Source organism: Protopterus annectens, chromosome 9.part0 (genome assembly GCF_019279795.1).
Source record: "Protopterus annectens isolate FY-2018-M chromosome 9.part0, PAN1.0, whole genome shotgun sequence".
NCBI lineage: Eukaryota > Metazoa > Chordata > Ceratodontiformes > Protopteridae > Protopterus > Protopterus annectens.
In genome coordinates this window covers 1,732,901,828-1,732,924,115 of record NC_056743.1, presented here as the reverse complement: position 1 = coordinate 1,732,924,115, position 22,288 = coordinate 1,732,901,828, and positions in this window count along the sequence as shown.

The following is a 22,288-nucleotide window of genomic DNA, read 5'->3' as shown; positions in this document are numbered from 1 at the left end:
CTTAACATAAATCATGTAACCAACTGCAAACATTCCTTCAAAGAGGAATGCCACCTTGTTAAATGGGCTTTGTGTATTCAGTGTACTTGTTTGGGCTGAACCTGAAAATTATCCAGTTAAATTAGTGTTTTCCACTGGTTTACAAGTGATAATACAGTATTTATTTTTATTTATTTATTTATAGGTATTTATTTGCTGGGAAAGTCCCCTGGGCTGGACTAACCCATTTTCAGTGGATACCCGGGGAAAAAAGCTCCAATGTAACACAAAAATACACAGAATTAGAAAAAGTTTAGAAAATACATAGAGTTGCAAAAAAAGTTTACAAAAGTGCATAGAATGATATATGACTGAATAAACAAAGTATTAGAAGGAAGCTTAGATATAATAATAGTAAACAAGCACAATAAAACTTAAAACTAGTACACAGCATAATGTAGTGATTTCAAAATTAAACAGTTATATGCAGAAGAAAAAGGTATAAAATTACAGGCATTATTTAGATCAGGCAATAGAAGAATGTGAATATAAATCAATGAGAAAGGAATATAGGTATGAATTAATAACGACATGGGGGTAGGGAAGGAAGAAGGGTAATAGGTAAAGGATAAACAAAAGAAAGTGGGGTAAATGGGGAAAAATAAAAGTTAAAGGACAATAAAAGATAGGAGAGGGATAAGATTAGTAAAGAAGAAGGAAAGTGGGAACGGGAATGGAAAGGCTGGGAAGAGGGGAGAGGAGGTAAGTGATATCAGTAGGCGGAGTAAGGTAAAACGCTTGCTAGGAATTTAAAATAAAAGGACAATTGTGAAGAAGAGCTGGAATGACAGATTCAGGGTTTAATACATGTCAATAAAATGTGCAGTTAAGATGTATGCAAATTATCTCCTACTAAAGAGATGTGGAATGTGATACTCTAAAACCATACATCTTTCCCACGCTGATGTTAAAAGTAAAGTATGAATACAAATGCTTCTTTTCTTTCTGGATGGATGAAATACTTTCCTATGAGGTTAATACATTTACATTTATGCAAACACAGTTTAACAAGAATGCCAGTTATGTTCACAACAGTTGGAGACAGGTTAAAACTTTAAGAGATATTCAGAGCTCCTGATTCTAAATAAATGAACAGCTATAATTCTTGTATTGTATTCAGTCAGTTTCGCATATTGATTAGCACATATCCTGATGAAAGGGTTAACCCAAGTATTGGTTTGTTCTGTAACTGACTGGGAAGCTATCAGTACCAATTTAGCTTTCAGTTTTCCGGCTTTAAGACAGTTTCTTTAATGCCATCATCCAAAACAGGAAATGTGAAAGATATTTATCTGAACTTTTTCTTACTTGTTTAGTTGAGTAAGATGGATAAGATTTTCTCCTTTCTGCATTTAGGTGAGTTTTAACTTTTTAAGTCATGTATTTGAATTTATACAAGTGTATTACAACAAGGATGCAAGCATTATAATAAGTATGGTTTTACTCTGTTGAGAGGCAGTCATCACAATGGCTGTGTTGCTAATTCAACATCAAGAATGCTGCAGCATGTAAGTGTATAGAGTATGTGATACTTTTCTATAAACTGTAAGCTTAAAATAGTGATAGAAGATAAGAAAAAGTTGTAAACTACAAAGCTTGTCTGTTAAATAATGTTTAAATTTAGAATTCAGCTTTTTATATTTACATGATATGCAGACTTAATGAATGGAATAAAAAATGTTACAACTAGGTAAGCCCATTGGTCACATGATCTGTTTATTTTATTCTGAATGTCGGTTAATTATTTTCCCTCATATATGCATGTTATTTGAAATTTATAACTCGGGCTTTTAAACTAAGGCACAGCTCATTTCACGTATGAAAGACAATGATAGCAGTGTGGTGGATGAAGCCCATATGAACTCTTTCTCCATTTTATTTGTTCTGTAGTTATACGACATCTGGGTTAACAACATTTCCAAAACTAAAGCATGACTTTGTAGCATTTAATGTAATATTTCCACATGCTTTTTCTTCTTTTAACGTACTGTGCATGTGTCCTACTTACTGACATAATGCTATACAAGTCTATTGGTAGTACGCTGCATTAAAATAATCACACATTTCTTTAAGACATGGCCTGTTATCTGGAAAGTGTATGATGACTCAAAAGTAAACGTGTTTTATATAAGTAGCATAATAAAAATGAGGAAGGCAAATACAGAAAGAAAGGAACATACTCTAATGTCTTGTTCTACAGTCTAAAACATTTAGTGTTTTATTGATTCAGAGTATTTGTATTCTGTTAGATGTTGCACATAGGTCTATACCACTGCATCGACAGAGAGAAACACCGAACACCCTTACCTCGATGCTGCATAACTGAAAGCAGGAAATGTTTACACCTACTCTGAGATCGCACTATAGTGGAGGAAATGGCAAACTCCCGACAATGTCCCAGCGATTTTTTTTCCCTGGGAAAAAAATTGCTGTTCTGACTGTTCGACATTTCCTGCTTTCGGTTAAGCAGAGTCAAGGTAAGGGTGTTCTATGTTTTTACCTGTCAGTCTTGTAATATAGACCCATTGCACACTAATATGTAACTGCAAATCAGACACAGATTACAGGTGTTCTGTCCTTTGATGATGGTGACTTTTCCCCTGTGCTCAGCATCTATTAAAACAATGTAGCTGCTCTAAGTATATTCCTAATGGGCTTCTGTCTGCATCACAAATGAGGTGCATTGTTTTCTTGTCTATGTCCATTAGCCATGGATTACTGAATTCTATGAAAGCATGCAAAAATGTATTTAAGCAGAAATTATGTGGTATCATTTAAAGCATCTTCTTCCAATCTAAGTTGTTATGTGGATTGTAAACTTAGATTCTGAACTTTGTTTTGCAAATGCAGAAATTATTTACTTTTACCTTTAAATAACTGTATTCCTAATTTCTATTCACTACATTTATTTTTTCTTGGGCAGGCGTAAGAATACATTTTCATATTTACAAAAAAGTAATTATGAACCTTTTGATTAAAACCATACCTATCAGCCTCTTAGCATGTGAAATTTGGACAAAGTACAAAATCATGGGGGGAGGGGGGTCAAAGGCCAAAGATCAGGCACAGATAGATTTTAAATATTGCTTTTACAAACTTAGAAAGCTGATAGAATAACAGACTTGGTATTAGGGTACATTTTCTGAAGGATGTGAAGTCTGAAAGATCATGTGCCAAGATTTTTGTTGTCATTTCTTTTAGCTGCAATTTTGCTCTAATTATGTATAGTTTGGCTTTCTTATTACACAATTAATAGTTTTTACTTTAGTTACATAAGTGGAACTATGCTTATCAAGTATATTAAACTTGCATTGGCATTTACTGTAGGCTGAGCAGCTGTCCAGTTACTTCCTAATTCCATGTCATGTGATTTGGAATTCTAATGATTCAGTTGTTAGGATATACAATGTGACAGTCTGTAGTTGGTGTTTTTTGTAGTCTGTAGTAGATTTCAACATACAAATGCAGCACAGTCAATCAGTCAGACAATAAATCAACAAATAAATGCAGTTATATTCAAGTAAAAGCAAATTTTACAAATGTGTATCAGAACACATCTTTTTCATCTGAATTCGCAATTCTGAACATTCTGTTTTAGGGACTCTCCTTATAATGTGCAATAATGACACAGAAGGAAACATGTTTTATATGAGTAGCTTTTAAAGAGTCTTGGGTGGAATTCATATAAATTCATTACAAATGTGTGCAGACCATGTATAAGAAAATGGTATTGTGCAGCACAAGAAGCACGTATTTCAAATGCCTGTGTAGTCAGTAGTGCTTCTGTTCATTTTCACTGCTCGAGTCAGACATGATAATAAGTAGTGGTACAATGGATAAAGTGTCACTGCATGCAGTTCTCATGGAAAGCAACAGAGTAGAACCTCAAGAACATATAAAGCAGTTTGTTTTCAGTTACAAGCCTAGGACTGAGGTCTCATGGTATAAAGTTATATAAATGTTAAGGGTCTTCCCTACAGTTGCTTGAGGTGAATTTGCTCTAGTATCAGTGGAACACTGTGAAAAAAAAAGCTGATCAGCATAGCAGAGAACACTGTTTCCCACAGGGAATCATTGCCAATCTGATTTTTAAGTATGTACCAACAATGATTCATGTTTTGTGGGAGATCTCCTGAACAGGTGCGACTGTGAAGCTGGTATATATTGTGAAGTTGGTGTATACACACACACACACACACACATATATATATATATATATATATATATATATATATATATATATATATATATATGTGTGTGTGTGTGTGTGTGTGTGTGTGTGTGTGTGTGTTTGAGGGGTGTGGGGATTGTTCCCCTCCACACTGAGGGATGCAAATGGCACCCCCCCAAAAAAATTAAATTCTTTTTTCACTTCTTCTGTATTTCAGTCAATTTTTTTCATCCTTTTGTCTCATCGGATTTCAGGAAGTCGGCATTTTCTAGTAGAACCATGTAAGGATCAAGGGTTGCCAAAGCATTCTGAATGCTGTAATGTAATTTAGTATATTAGCATGTGGCAGCATGAAGCCTCTTAACATACCACAATATGTGACTTTCAAGGACTGTATCTGAATACAGCCACAGATTGCATAAAAACGGGGTATAAATGGGGTGTCACTCAAAGCAGAAAAGGGAATAACAGCAAGCAGAGGAATACATATATACATGACATAGGAGAGTCCATGGTGGAAGTAGAAAGGTAGTATAACTTTTTGGGAGAGTAGGACCCTTTTCTCCATATTAAGAAAGAGGGCAGGAGAGGTAAAGTATGTAAGAGAAAACTAAATATTGAACAAGAGTACATGACTGTTTGCCGAGTCAAGCAATCAACATAAAAAATATAAAAAAACAGGGTTAATAGATGGTTTTGCACATAGGGTGACAAAGGATGAACAAATAGAGAGGGTGGACAAATGGTGTTGGACAGTCTGTAGCTAGGGTAGTATGAAAGGGGTGGGGAAGCTCGATCAGCTCATCCCAATCACTCTAAATGCATACTGTTTTTTAAAAGCTGACATTGCATTTACAGTCAAACCTGAGTGCTGTTGCACTCTTTGTGTGGTCTAAACTATAGCATCTGTTTGCTGCACTTTAATAGTTAAAAGAAAAGATTTTTGTTAGCAAAATCAGAGTGCTACATCACTTTACTTGTGGTCTAACTCAGTGGTTTTCAACCTTTTGACACTTGGGGACTGGTGAAAATAGAAGAATTATTTTAGGGACCGGCAAGGCAGAAATAAAAATTATTATTTATAAGGAAAGGAACCAATTAAAACAATCACTGTTTGAGCACTGCATGCTAGCATAGTAATCTCACCAATTGAGAAAGATATACATACATAGTGTGATCACAGAAATTGGGTACACTGGTTGAAAAATACTGATAAATCATTGCCAGGATATTACATCTGAAACTTCAGTCCTTTTTATGAGGAACAGACCAAAATATGGGGCAAAAATATGGACAGTTGAGAGGTATGCAGTACCTACCTACCTCTTTTGCACACACACACACACACACACACACACACACACACACACACACACACACACACACACACACACACACACACACACCTTTACATCTTCCCATGTCAACCAAAGAGGGACAAATCCAGAAATAATCAGGGACACTTTTCATATATTTCTTTTTTTCCCAATTTCATTTTTATTTATTATTTAGTTTTATATAAAACAAAAACAAAGATAGATGTAAATTACATAAGAAAGAGATCGGATAACTTAAACAAACATTATGACTAAAGTAACTGCAAATTAAAAATCATAAAAACTATCTACAATAACAGTAACTTAATAACCTTAGTTCCCCAATCTTCTTACATGTACTGTTATAAAATGAGATAGAATTTCTGAGCAAGAAAGAGTGAAGCAGTTAATTGTAGGACTGAGTGGAGGGAGGACTATATACCAATAAATAAGTAAGAGTGCAACAAGCTATCTACACTATTTACAGCATGGATTCCACTATGAGTAGGTTTTGGTCTTTTCTGGTGTTTTGTATTTATTTGTTTTATATTAGATCAGTTTAGGTGTGAAAAACTAGCTATGGTCTTTGTAAAGTTAGATTTATAAGTGGACAGAATTTTAATTATTTTGATAGAATGGAGTCAAGTAAGTTGCTCCAATACATTTTGAAGTATGCTCTTTTTGCATTATTTTTAATTAGTAGTTTATGTGCAGATATGTATTTTATACCCATATCTATAAAATTTTCCAAGGAAATTTTTGTTTTATTAAGCCAGTTTTTAGCTATGAAATATTTGATCAAGGCACATAATGTTATTAATACATGTTTGCGTAGCCCTGAGAGTGATGTAGGGGTTATGTGAAGAACTCCATGAGAAGGTAGTCTTTTCATAGCCCATCTTTTCAAGTTTTATTCTGAGAGAGCACCAAAGCTTATATACTCCTCCGGATTCACTAATTCACTAGTCACTAATCTTGCATACAGGATTAGCTTAGTCCTGCATGGAAGCAGCTGTTTAGGAGCAAGACAGCAGCACCCCATGCATAACAACAAGGCACACTGCCTTAGCTCCTAGGCTTACACAGAGTGTGTACGTGTGCAGGGGGCATGTCTGAAAACAGAGCCCTCAGAATAAACATGCCCCTGCAATGTAGAACAGGAGAAAGGGGTAAGGAATAAGCAAGACTGGTTATAGGTGTTCACATATCTTAACCAACAGTCCCCTATGTGTACAACAGCAACAATACATAAAAATAAAATGTAGAAGCCCATTTGTTTCCTTTTAAACATCCAATTAAAGCTAACTGTAGGTGCATGGGTGTGCCCTTTGCTTAGCTATGGTTAAAGCCACTGAAAAGGCTGAAGAGGATAACAAGGAAGATATATACCAATGAAGCAGCACAGCAATAGTGTAGTGGGCCAAGCATGGGCCTAACAAGCAGGCATGCCTCATTCGAGTCCCACTGCAGCACAGTCCATTTTACATAGCAAAGCATATTATAACCAATATTTTTGTTGCAAAACCCTGAACTGGATTACTGCAGGAACTGCACATGTGAAGTGTCAGTGTCATAATGAATAAGGCACTAGTAAGCAGGTTTAAGCACAAATAAGCAGTAGTAAGCATACGTAAGCACTAGGAAGCATGTTTAAGTGCATTTACATAGGGGTAAGCATTGACTACACAGATTAAGCAAAGTAGAATCTAAATGAGTGTAAGAAACTGTAACCGGAAGTAAGTACTGCTTAGCTCCATGCAAACCCACACAAACCTGCTTACAACTGCTTTAAAGTGCCTTAAACACTCTGTATCCAATGGCCCGTGTTCTGTCCAGCAACAAAATAAACAGCCTCTGCAAGTCTTGAACCCAAGACCCTATACACTACAGTCACAGTAGTTAACCACTAAGCCATCATAGCAGTACATGCAATTGAGATTTCAACAAACAAATCCTCATCATAGGAAAATCAAACTGAACATGTGAAAGGAATCTATGTACAGTGTGATGTTGTATAACTTGCTACATAACATAAATATGTGAACTAGAGTACTGCAGTAAGGCCAGATGTGAGTAATAAAGTGTGGAAGTCCCCAGGACGCCATACAGTGTATGTACACATGAATCACAGATACCAGACACATATATAACATGTAACAAATAATACATCAATGCCAAAAGGAAAATATAATGCAAATGAAATATTAAGCAACACTAAGCATTGCACTACTGAGCTTAGTTAGGGTAAGCAATGCGTAGGCCAGCCAACTCAGTCTGCCCAGTGGTATGCCCTTTAAGCAATGCCAACATTAGGTAAGCAGGTGTTCCCATAACTTATCCTTTTCAAGACCATCCAATCACAGGAAAGTGTGGGAAATCAGGTATATTTAAATCTCACAGGCACCAATTATTCCCATAACTGATTGCAGCTCCCTACTGTAGGCAGAATGGCTGGAGTTGGGGAAGGCACTCAATTTAGAGCACAGTGCTGGGGCACCCAGGAGTCCAGATTCATAGTATGGCACCTGGTAAAACACCATGAGGAGAGACTACTGCAGAGTCAGTACCAGGGCTCTCAGTATAAAATGGAGGACTGGGACAGTCTCTCCCATGACCTCACCAGTGCCACTGGTATCCGCTGGACTGGTGAGCAGGTCAGGCATCACCATGCTGATCTGAAGCGGAGGAAGGGTGATCTCTTGGACCAGTGGATCCAAGAATCAAGGCAGATGGCCGATGCCCCTGCACTGAGTAAGTACCCATTCTACTACATAGATAATGATTGTCTAGCTTGTGCATACTATTGGTAGGTAATGGCTAAATATCACTGTATTTCTCTGATAGCTGCAAATGAGCAGGCTGCAAACCAGCAAGCCCATGCTGCTAGGCTGCAAAGGCTGCGTTGTGAGGCAGGTTAGTAATATTCCTGCATGTACTGTCATAACAAAAAATATAACAGTTCTGGAAAGTGTTGTACCAGTATAAAAATGTATTGTGTATGGGATGTACTGAATAAACCAGACAATATGGCAGGAAGACTGTCATATAGGTTGCATGGAAATAAAGGTATAATATTTTGTTAATAAAAGTATAACCCCTGGAGTGCTTGTGTGCATCCTGCTTACATAGGTTGTTGTAGTGTTGCATTCTATAAATAGTACTGTTGTATTAATCAGTGTTACCCATACTATTGAATGCAGGTAAAATGTGTAGGAAGGTCAGTATAACAATGTTGGTAGTTCCAAGAGGTCAGTCATATAGAACAACTGAGGGAGACTTAGACAGAAACCAGTGGAATGCTTTACACCATTTCCCTGATAGCACAGTGTACTGTGATGTCATCTGTAATCTTTTTACCACACACAGCAGGGGGTTGAATCCTGGGAGTGGTAGTACGTTGTAGGCATAATCATACCCCACAACTGTACAACGTTTGCGAGAATGTTCAGATAGAAAGCTGTATGCATAATTAGACTCAACTGTAAAGACTTTGCTAGAATGTTCAGATAGTACACTGTAAGCATAATCATAACCATCAACTGTACAGACTGTGGCAGAATGTTCAAGCTGTATGCATAGTCATACCCCTCAATTGTTTGATCTGTCCAGCATGTCCAGATAAATGGCCCAAATCTGCTGCCTGGAAACCTGTTCCCCTGACAAGTCAGTGTGATTATCCAAGAAATGTAGGCAGCTTATACTGACATAATGGATAGTCAGACCTGAATATAAAAAGAGAATGTATATGGAAACAAATCTGTCATTGTAGCATCTCACCCAAAGTGTATGACAGCAGTTCTCAATATAGGTCACATTAACACCTGCATCCTGTCACACCTTGACCAGAGTGTGTGCAATAACAGATTGTTAGGTATGTGTATAATGGTTTTCTATTGTTTGTGTGAATGACATTCTATAGGCTGCAATGTGCTGAAAAACAGAATGTTGAACTCACAAGCAGTTTTGCACCAGATAGTCGACTCCACTTAAGCGAATGCACAACTGTAGTCGCATAAGTGGTAATTGACTATCTGCACGGAGATCGCAGTACAGTGGGGAGTGGAAATTCATCTACAACCCCACTGTAGTGCAATCTCGGAGTTAGAATATATAAGTAGGGGGTGTGGGGGGCACAGGGGGGCTTCCCCCATGCAAAAATATGATAGCTGTATAGGAGTTTGATTTACATCAGCTCCTATATGGCTATCACATGGTGGTTTCGACAACAATGTTGAGTCAAATGCATCAAGCATTTGGTTCGACATTGTGTAAGTTATTTTTTTTTTACTTTCGGTATTGCCATTCGTTTATTTGAATGAAAAATCTTCTTCTGTTCGAATAAGCAACAGTAAACCATGTATAACAGCAACATGGAATCTGGGAGTATGTGTAGAACTTGTCAGGTAGTGTTAACAAAGATTTACTATACAGCAATAACAGGTAAGAAGTGCAGACTGTAGGTACTACACAGGTCGTGTATATACTTGTCTACAAGCATGGAATTTGGGCGTATGTGTAGAAATTGTCACGTAGTGTTAACAAAGATTTTCTCAACAGGTATAATAGGTAAGAGGTGCAAATTGTAGGTGCTACACAGGCCACGTATATACTTGTCTACAAGCATGGAATCTGGGAGTATGTGTAGAAATTGTCAGGTAGTGTTAACAAAGATTTTCACAACAGGTATAACAGGTAAGAGGTGTAGACTATACATAAGACACAGTCCACACATATACTAATCTACAAACATACCATTGTACATAGTAAGGACATTGGGTAGTGTAATAATACATGTAAGGGACAGATCACTGCAGCGACTAAGAAAATTGTGAAAACTACAGAGATATATTAGTCGTTAACTGACCTCTCTCTCTCAGCCCCTTCATATGTACAACAATAACCTTATTATACACCTCAATGGGTATGTGTACACACTCCAAACTTTTGTTGGGACATATGTCCTATTGGTTTATAAATATTCACATTTGGTTCTATGTATGTGCCATGTTAAAATACTCCCATATTGGTGGCCTATTGCCATCAATGAAACCTGCATGCTGTTGTAATGGCCACTGTTGTCCCATATATGCTTGTGTTCTGCTTGATTTGCAACCAATGTAAACTGGTGTCTTGGGTTAATGGGAATACCTATGCATGCTGTTATAACTAATCCTGAATGCTGTTGACTATTACTAACGAATATTTTTCTTATAACTGCAACACCATAGCACGTATGGGAAGGCCGGTCCCAGCAGACCCACCTGTCCCACCTCAGCTGGCCATGGCACTGGGCACCAGCGTGTCTGGGACCCAGCCTGGGACCTCCTCCTCCGTTGGCCCTGCACCACCTTCGGGTGGAACCACAGCAGGGGATGGGGCTCGGCCCCCCCGAGATTGGGGGTGGAGAGGTAACTGTCATCTGCCATCAGGTCCTGGACATGGTGCATAGGGAGCTCGACAAGGAGATTTGAGAACAGCTATGCCAGCTTGAGGGTCGTGTGGTGCAATTAGAAGGTGAGCCTGCCCCTACTACCCAGCCCCCAGCACAGTCACCTTTGGGGCTGTGAAGGTGCAGTGGTGACTGCCCATGAGTGGGGATCTCAGTCCCACTGTGTCTATTTGGGGGCTCATGGGCTTGTGACTTCCAAACACCACTCCCCGCCCAAGGTGTTTACCCCCCACATTTGTCATATACTGCCCCTGCATGTGTCTTGTTTGTCTTGTCTGTTAACCTACCCAGCCTACCTCCCCAAATATACCTACTACCCCTCCCCAACATCCCACTCTCACCTGAAAAAGAAAAAAAAAGGCACTCTGTTCCCACAAAATATTCTCGCCCCATACATAGCTGTCCATTTCGCACATGTGTCCATCTGGTCTAATTGGCATCACAACTTATTACTGTTGTCCTCACCCCCACCCAGAGGGTTGTGTCCAAATCTACCTCCAAATTTAGTGTATATGCACAGCTGTTGCTGTAGAAGAAACGGGCAGCTATGGACCTTCCCTAACCCCTTCCTGCACATCCCTGGCTATTTTCCCTACTGTCTTTCCCTCTTTGTGCCCCTTTTTCACCACTTTCATATCAACCCCTTTTTCTTTTCTTTTAAAGAAATTAGCATGGGGGTAAGTGGGAGTAAGCACTTTTAAGCAGCAGTAAGCAAGTTTAAGCCTGTTTGCACAGGGGTAAGCAATGCCTACACTGGTTAAACAATGTAGAAGCTAACTGAGTGTAAGAAACTGTAACCGGGAGTTGGCAGTGCTTACCTCCACACAAACCTATGCAAACCCGCTTACAACTGCAATAAAAAGCTTTAATCACTCCGTATCCAATAGGCCATGTTCTGCCCAGCAACAAAATAAACAGCTCCTGGAAGGCTCGAACTCAGAACCCTGCACACAATAGACAAAGTGATTTCCCACTAAGCCCTGCCAGATATAAATAAATCTGATGTTTTCAGAAACATATCATCCAGTCCAGTCATGCAACAGTACGGATAATGTATACCAACATCTAGATGTATGTGTGTGTAAATATATTAATATCTAAACAGATACAACACATCTATATATGTATATATATATATATATATATATATATATATATATATATATATATGTATATATTTCTAAAAATATATACATATATATTAATATATATGAACATATATACATGCAAATGCCTACATCGGCACATATATGTGTCTACACCTATATGTCTACATACACACAGCAAGTAACATATGTGTACGCAGATATATATCTATGTAGGTATATACAGACATAGTTATATATATGTAAGCAGATATATATATCTATATATGTATATATGGCTATACATCTGTAGATAGCAATGACAGATTAACAAAAACACATATGCCCACATGCACTGTTAATGGGGTTGAGAGGCCCCACACACTATATGTCTTGTATGACTAGCCATCCCCCCACAGCCAAACATGTCCGCCCTGCAATACACTACCAAGTGTTGGAGATCTGATAACCCGGACCTGACATGACATGGGTACAAGATGTTAACAGTACTACATTCCACCTGTATGATGTCAGGCTAATATTGGCAACATATCATGCAGTACAGTCTGCCTCCCATAGGAAATGTAAAATGTGGAAGCCATCAACATCCCCAGGATACAGATACACAGACACAGATATGCAAATACGGATACACACACACACACACACACACATATATATATATATATATATATATATATATATATATACACATATATATATATATATATATATATATATATATATATATATACATATATATATATATATATATATATATACATAATATGGAACAGCCACTGTATGGGCCACTCATACAAATGACAATTGTTGCCTGCAACATATACTCACAGAGAGGTCATAGGAAAAACACCACACACAGGTCTGCAGAAATGGAAAAACTTTAATTGTGTACTATTACAGTTCTATATGCTATGTCATATAGCTATTCAGATCAGACACTGACATCCATATAAACAGAGTAATGCAACTGTGAAACAGTTATACTAATACAGTAGTCTGGAAAGATTCACAGCTGTTGCTGTCCAGGCCAAGCCTGTCAAATTGTACAATAGTGAAGACAGACTGGGCCACAGGATACCAAACAATCAACAGTATGTAATGCAGGTATATAGTTCAGCAGCCTCTATCTACACTCTGTACAGAATCACTAGGTGGTAAAGATGTCATGTGACCTAATGGACTGTAACTGTTACATAACAAGGCATAACTGGCACCATCACAAGCACACTGACAAACAGAACAGTCTGTATGGCAGGAGGCAGTAGGCTTGCATTAACCCAGTTTATGTAAGTAATGTACATATAGATGAAGTATAAGGTACTGTACATCCAGATACCTTAAGGCAGCTCACCCCTGATACCTCCAGAAATTTGTAATAGCCTAGGTCATTTATGGTGCTCCCCCCCCCCCCTCAGACTCAATAATACAGGGCCATATAACCACTGTTACATACACTGGCCTCTGGAGTGCATAAGGGCACACATGTATTGTGTAGGTGACGCCCACACATATATGGCCCCAGCCCCACCGTATGTGTGGGGGATACAACAGCAGTGGACTGATGGCGACTATGGCAGTGTGATATACTCACAGCCCACTACAGAACAACCCCCAACAGCATGTCATATGTGCAAAACTTGCTATGTAGGTGGAGGACAGAGGCTGGAATACAGGCTCATATGTGGAAAATTGTTGCCATATACTAAGCAAGTTGCTGGTGTTACAGGATAGTCTGCAACATACCCTTAGTCAGAAAATTGAGGTTAGAAACAGAAATGGATGTAGCCATGTACTGATAGCACTCAACACACACACTGCCAGTGAAATATCTGACATAGGACCTGTGTGGTGGACAGACAACACATGATAGGCATACCTCTGGCCAGCAAAAGGATAGGCCCACAGTTGTGCGCTATGCAGATAGACTGCATTCCAAGGTAAGCTAGTATGTACACACACAAACCCTGTAACACCAGGAATATACAAAGCATAACACAACTCTACTCACACTCTGTCTGAACCTCCTACAAATATGTGGCTGCCCTGAGTGTGCCAGTTCTCCTGTAAGAGGTATTGCTACCTGCTGTCTGTAACACTGATTCCCACACACAGGAAGGATGCCCATCACACAGGAAATGTAAAGGGAACATGCCCACATGAAGTAGGGATTTATAGTAGGTGGTTGCCATGACAGTGGTAATTGGAAGTACTACACATGTGTAATCATATATATATATATATATATATATATATATATATATGGTTATCTGGATCATTATATGTACATATATTTCCATCATATGTCCTGGACATGGAGTGTAGCCCTACCCCAGCATCTATAGTCCCAAAGTCATAGTGCATGGGGATGTCAGGTATGTATAGCAGGTATATTAGTAAGCTATTGCTACTGTCATTGGGATTGTCGTCACAGTCATGGTGTGTGTGGGAGGTCACATCTGCTTATAACATGTGTGCCATTGGCTACTGATAGACATCCTACGGACATCATAGTAAAGTACAGCTGCTAGCACATAATGCCCCTGTGGACTGCAGCTGAGATGTTGGCCAATATATTTGGACATTCTGACACACTCTGTACAGTCCAGAGGTGTACACATAATCCCTTAGTGCAAAACATGTGTACCATGGCTGACAATATGGATGTAGACAGCCATGTAAATGGGTATAACACATAACGACTGGAATACATTTGCCACCATAGGTTATGCATTCACACACCCCTGTCTGGCCTGACACATAATAACCGCTGGTACAGGGGTGCCATGGTCACATACTATCCATTAGATATTGACATACGTCTGTACAGCATCCCACTGCTCTGTCTGACATACATGACTATTAAGGGAGGCCTGGCAGCAATACATCTGGCAAGTATCTGTACATGACATATCACTGGGTAAGTACCCTAAGCTGCTGGCCATGTAACAATGCACTGTGCAGGCTACAGGCTGACTGGCTCAACACTGGCCTACATCTCCTATGGGGGAATGCACATGTACCTGCATATAAAGCAGGCTGTACAGGCATGTCACAGCACAGGGTAAGATACACCTGTGTGAAAGTGCATGACCACAACCAATGTGAACACAACCACAGCCACATATGTTAAGCTAGCATAATATTACAGTACACAAACTATCTGTTCGACACCATCCTCATATGTGCCACTCACAGACTGACCCTACATATACCGAGCTGCTACACAGTTTGGTCTGATGGCTGTCTGTGGTATGACACATGTATGTGTATGGCCCTACAAACATGTACACAAATACGGTACCATACAGTGGAGCAGCATGTAATATCAGATAGGACAGGAACTAGAACACTGACATCTACCACAGTCTGTACACAGGCTAAAGTACATATTAACAATACACACACTGTTGACATTCATCATAAGTACACAGACCTCAGTACTGTACAAACATACACAGAATGTCCAGGTTATGTCATGAAATATAACCCCTACTGTACATAACATGTGTAGCGGTCTGATATCTCACTGGCTTGTTATCAGATATGATGACACTAATTATGGTGTACAGTACATATGCACCACTTCATGCACGACATATGTACAAAGGTTGACAGAGTTGTGGCTGGAAGCACATACACAAGGTCAATATTGACATGTTGCTGTGATAACCTCATACATTTACTGTTGTAATGGGGTTTGTTGCAACATATGTCCTATGAGGGATATGAAGCCAGTAACTGTCACGGCTTTCACCATCTACAGACGGCAATACTCACACTACCTTCTGCAGTCCACAGATAGATGCTCCATGGGTAACACATGAAACCAAAGGCACAACACACTGCCTAGTCTGCAGGTGACCCTGCAGATGGGGATTCCTCATAAACATGGAACTGACATAGCAGGTATTCAGACATGTAGGACAGCCATATACACACACACACTGTTAAACCAACATTACTCCAAATGCAGTACAGCAGCACTTACAGTTTGTAGTCAGGTCATACACCTCCCCCTCCTGTGTTTTGCCCTGTTTCCACAGTGTATGTTGTTAGAGGTAAATCCCCAGTCCATCTGAGATGCTGTTTGCCAAACAAGAGATCTAGTTCCTGCTCACAGTGAATGAAAAGGACCAACAACAACAAGATGTTACTAGAAATTGGAGTGTGTTTCCATGCAATTGGCTATGGGAATGTTACCACAGCTATTCCACATGCAATCAGCTATGGAAGGGCTGCAATTTGTGCAGAGGCCATTGGCTGATCATGAGCATCACTTAAAATACACATGCTGCTGCCTAAGGAAAGCAGGTATAGGTCTTCACATCCACCAGACAGGGAGTGGGAGAGGCAGACAAAGGCTAAGACAAGTCAGGGAGGGGTGGGAGAGTAAAACGTAAGCATGTTTGTGTCATACACCTACCAGCACAGGGTGTCAACTCCCTGACAGCTATGTAGTGCTATCACAGTTCTATGCAGTTATTGGATGTGCCACATGGGTTATCTATTGTGGAGCCCTCAGAGCATATATGTGATGGTGAGTGACATCTGCAACAGGGATACGGTAGCTATACGGAAGGTGACGTATACGTGCCTGTCCACATGAACAGGTGCCAGCATCAATGCAGCCACACTCCCACAGGGATGTACACACATTGACACGCTTGGCAGGGCCAGGATTACAATGCATCAGTAGTGGGATTGCCACAACACATCACTGTGCAGGTATCACATGCACCACACAGGTCATATGGGGGTTGTATGGGCAAAGGGTATGGGGAGGTGTTTGACATCATACAGCATGCTTCAGTATGCCCATGGGGGTTGTAGGGAGTGTAGATGTGAACATGCGCACCATACAACACACATGCAAACACACAGGGTTACAGTACTGACATGCATGGGTGCATGTCTGCATGGGTGTGTGGTGGTCGACTGTGCCAGATGGCTGTACAAAGCTTGGCGATGGGTATACCTTGGCATTAGGCACATGACCATGGTCTGCATTGTGGCTCAGTGCTGTAGTGTCTGCATTTGCCCACACAGGTGGGTATTGTATCCCCCATCCAGTCACCTGGGTGACTGTTGTGTGTGGCCAATGCTGTGCATCACTTGCAATGTATGTGTTCTTTAGTCCATGACATGGGCAGTGTCTGGGAATTTCACACTTCCCACATGCATGTAGAATGACATGTGGAAATGTACCTAGGGTGTCTGGCCCATGTTGTGAACACAGATTATCATCAGATGTGCCAGTCTTGCCCACCTGTGGCAGGAACTGGTAATGGGCAGCAGGTTTACCCTGTGCCTACATTGATAGCATGCTAATGACATTCCCTGGTGTCAGTGGTATCTGTCAATACAGAACATGTTGTTAGGCATGGTATGTCCTTTGTGGGTCACATGTGATGACACCACAGGTGTTGTTGGTGTCCATTGGGAAACATGGGGAAGGTGCATTGTCTGAAGGTACATGCATATTGGACAGAGTGCCATGCCCTCTGTAGCCCACAACTATCACCCCACAGTTTCTATCAGTGACCAATATGCAGTGTACTACCCACATATTGGCTGTTGCCTAGACATGTGTGTGTATGAAACATGGGTCAAGAGTGTGCTCTGGGTAATACTCGGGTTGCTAACTGTGATTGCCTGGTCTTGCTGTCACATGTATGGGTGTGGCTTTGCTCCCCAGCCTCTCAGCTATTTCACATCTGTTATCCCTGTATGGTGGACATTGTGATATATAGTAGGGCCGCCATATAACAAATATGCAAAACCCACTCCACATTGGCCACAGGTGTCACACACTCACACCCACCTCCACACGGGATATGAGTTACAAGCACACACTTGTCATGTCTGGGAGTAGAACCCCTACTTAACTAGTTTATTACACTACAGCACTATGCAGTTATAGTACACACCATGGAGATTACTGGAGTACTCCTTCCCCAAAGGTGTATTTCACAATGAATGACATCAGCATGATTGCCAAAGTAGGCCATTTGAAATGTAGTGCATGTGACTAGCCTAAAAGGCATTCCTCCCTACACAGACAGTGACACACACACAAAGCATTCACAACTGACATGTGTGGGTATACAACCCCTAACAGAGGTCTATATCACACTACAGCACTAAGCAGTTATATGACGCACCACAGAGATTACTGGGAGAACTCTTTACCCGAAGGTGTATTTCACAATGAATGACATCAGCAGGATTGCCAAAGTAGGCCATTTGAAATGTACTGAGTGTGACTAGCCTATAATGCATTGCTCCATGCACAAACATTGAAACACACACAAAGCATCCAGAACTGCCATGGGTGGGGGTGGAACCCTACCACAGTTCTAAATCACACTACAGCAGTATGCTGTTATGACATGCGCTACAGAGATTATTGGGCTACATTCTTCCCAGAGGTGTATTTCTAGGTGGGTGACATCAGCAGCCTTGCCAAAGTTGAGCATATGAATTGTAAGGAGTGTGAGTTCCCTAAAAACCATTACTCTCTACACAGACAGAGTCAAACAGACACACACATGCACTTGCCATGTCTGGGATTAGAACACCTACCTAACTAGTTTATCACACTACAGCAGTTACAGGATGTGCTATGGAGTGTACTGGGCTAGAACATTCCCAGCAGTGTATTTCTAGGTGGGTGACATCAACAGCCTTGTTAAAATTAAATATATGATTTGTAGGGAGTGTGAGTACCCTAAAAAGCATTGCTCTCTACACAATCATGACATGCACACAAACAGACACACACTGTTGCCAAGTCTGGGGTTAGAACTTCTACCTAACTAGTTTATCACACTACTGCAGTACACACATACGTGATGCATCAAGGAGATTACTGGGCTACAAATCTCCCAAAGGTGTATTTCACATTGGATGACCTCAGCAGGCTTGTCATAGTAGGGCTATGGGATGGGCAGTGTGTGTGTGCATGGGCCATAACCCATTAATCTAGGGGTTGACACACCACATGCAGGCACATACAAGGTCACATTTCACAGATACATGTATACAGCTGCTAGATGACTACTTCATTGTACAGTCATATTGCACAGCTGGCACGTGCACCACATAGTCTCTAATGCTAACAGCAGTGAGTGACATCTGCACCTCATGTGTTTGGGGCCCTTTGCCTGTGTGCTGGATGGGATAGGTTTGGATGGCTCCTTGTCACAGTCACCCTCTTCAACACATCTATGTACGTCTACCTTTGGCTTATTATAGTGTCTTGTCCTGACATATGTGTCTGTATTCCTATCCACTGTGTGTGCAACACATGAGTGGTGCATACTGACAAGTGTCTGCACTAACAACTACAACTGCCAGATATGTCTGGTCCACTGGTGTTTGTAGGCATGGCCTTTATCTGTTTAAGTGTGTGAGCATGCCCAGTATGACCTCTCAGTATGTTGACTGACATTGCCTTCATTTCTCTAAGTGTGTGAGCATGCCCAGTATGGCCATCTGTATTGCATATGTGGATCGAGTCCAGGTAGTTTGTGCTGCAGTGCTGACCTTTGTGTTGTACACCGACAGGTAGCATGCTGTCTCTGCAGGGTATCCATCGATCATTTGGCTTTGACTATTACTACATTTCTGCATAGCAGGGGGGCACACCTGACTGTTTCTACATTTCTACACAGGAGTTGGGGGGCACACCTGATGGTTACTACATTTCTACATAGGATGGAGGGCACACCTGACTATTACTACATTTCTACACAGGATTGGGGGGCACACCTGACTGTTATTACATTACTATGTAGGATGGGGGGCACACCTGACTATTTCTACATTTCTACACAGGATTGGGGGGGGGGGTACACCTGACTGTTATTATGTTACTATGTTGGATTGGGGGGCATACCTGACACTTGTACACATTCGCTATGACTGTACTGGTATGTCAGGTAGTCCATTTCATTCTGTATTTCTACCTATCATGCTGACTAGAGGCATACCAGTGTACTACAGATTGTAGCTTTGGCTGCCCTACATATTAGTGTCTGGCTTCCTACCCTTCAGAACTAACATCCCACTGCATGACCTGCTGTAGTCTGCCTTTGTAGGCCAGGGAGGAGGTTAACCATAGCCATCATTCAGGGGCCATAGCACAGGATCTGTTTGTGTTTATTTACATATGTCCTGCTGGCTGGGACTGTTGTTGGGTATGTGAACTGCCCTATCTGCCATGTGTGCATCATATGGACACACATGTTGCTCAGCGCATTTCCTGCAGTGGGTTTTGTCACCCTGTGTAATACTGGCTACTATGGTGAGTACAGTATGTGTTACAAATGTCATGGTACCACTATGGGTGTCTCCTGTCTGCTGACATTACATTTAGACATCCAATTCCCTTGCATGCTCACATCCATACCATAGATGCAGGTAATGACACATTCTAGTGAAATCGCCACCGAGCCAAGGTTAAAACTTCCGGTTTATTTTATAAACGTTAAATAAATCACACTTTTCATCCTACTCAATTGTAGGACTTCTTCAGAAATACAAAATAATACACAGAAATACAGCCAGTTGAATCCTTTTTATACTTTACGCCAAATTTGTATCTGATAAACTTCACTCTTTTAAAGTGAAACACATTAAAAAGAAACAATGTTGCCAAACACTCATAAAACATTTGATTGTTTAAAAATTATTATTCTAATCCTATTTCTTTATTTCTATAATTATTTAAAACATTATGAAATGAAGCATTATATGAATTATTGAGTTATTAAATAATTGAAAAGTCCCTCGTTGTCAATATGAATCCTGCAGCATCAAATTCAAAACCAAAACGGAATTCTAAGTCCGTTCACCTTGATACATATTTGATCATATTATTTTAAATTTAATAACCTAAGCAGTGCATATTTATACAATACATGTTAACCTGCTTAAATATGCCATTTGTATTAATAAAACATGTATTTGAAATTATCTAATGTATGTGTATAAATAGATGAATAAAAAATGAATGAATAAAAAAATAATAAAATAAAATGAAATGTGTGGAAAATGAAAAGTAAAATAAGATAAAATAAAAAATAATAATACATGAAGAATGAAAGATTGAATAAAAGTGTCTGCTTCCATATATGTGCTGATTTATAGATAGTTCCACAAATCTTTTGTTTTTAGTGTTTATCCCATATACACTTTATATTTTACATATCACCTTTAAAGCCCGGAAATGGGTAATAAAATTTATAAATTTAAATATATATATATCACTTCTTTTAACCCAAAACATCACCTTTCCAGGCTTTTGAGTTTTAATAAACACATTATAGAACATATGTCATTCAGGCTTGGGTATATGTATGCATTCAGTTTTATCTGCCATAACAATTCTGCTTTCTCTAATAATAAACTTGTAGGGCCCCGTCTGACATCCTGGTTACATTGAGAAATTATTTTAAATTTGAAATTGTGTTCAAGGAAAGCAATTATATGCCTGGCCAAAGCAATTTCTACTTTTTGTTGATTTATACTTCTTAGATGTTCTGCCACTCTATCTCTGAACCTACGATCAGTTTTTCCTATATAGAAGGATGGACATGCTTGGCAATTTGCCACATATACCACCCCTTTAGTATTACAATTGAATCTACCTTTTGTGACAATTCTATGTCCATTTATGTCTATATTGCTACCTAAGCTCATCAAGTGGCAGTAAGAACAACCCCCACATTGCGTCATGTCTATGTTTTTCAAAAAAGGAGTTTATTGCCTTTGTAACATTTCTTTACAACTCCTTCCTTTTCTCCAAATTAGTTTAGGCAATACGTTAAATTTAGAACCTAAACTGACATCATCTTTTAATAAAGACCAGTTTTTTGTTATAATCTCCCTTATCTGACCAAAATCTGAAGAGAAATTCATAATACATGCCAGAGTAAAATCTGTGAATGTTAAAATTTAATCTGATCTTTGTAGGATCTTGGTATTATTGTGCTCAAATGTGCATACTGCTGCTATTTCCTGTTTAACTTCTTTTTTTCCTCCTTTAAAAAATGGTGTGTGGTGTAAACACCCACTTAATCTTTGTAAAAAATGAAAAAAAAATGACACATTCTACTCCATTTGGCAATTGGCAGGTTGACTGACTTACCTTGAGGGTGTGCCAGACTTGCAGATGATGCTGGAGGGCTGCCTATGTCAGATG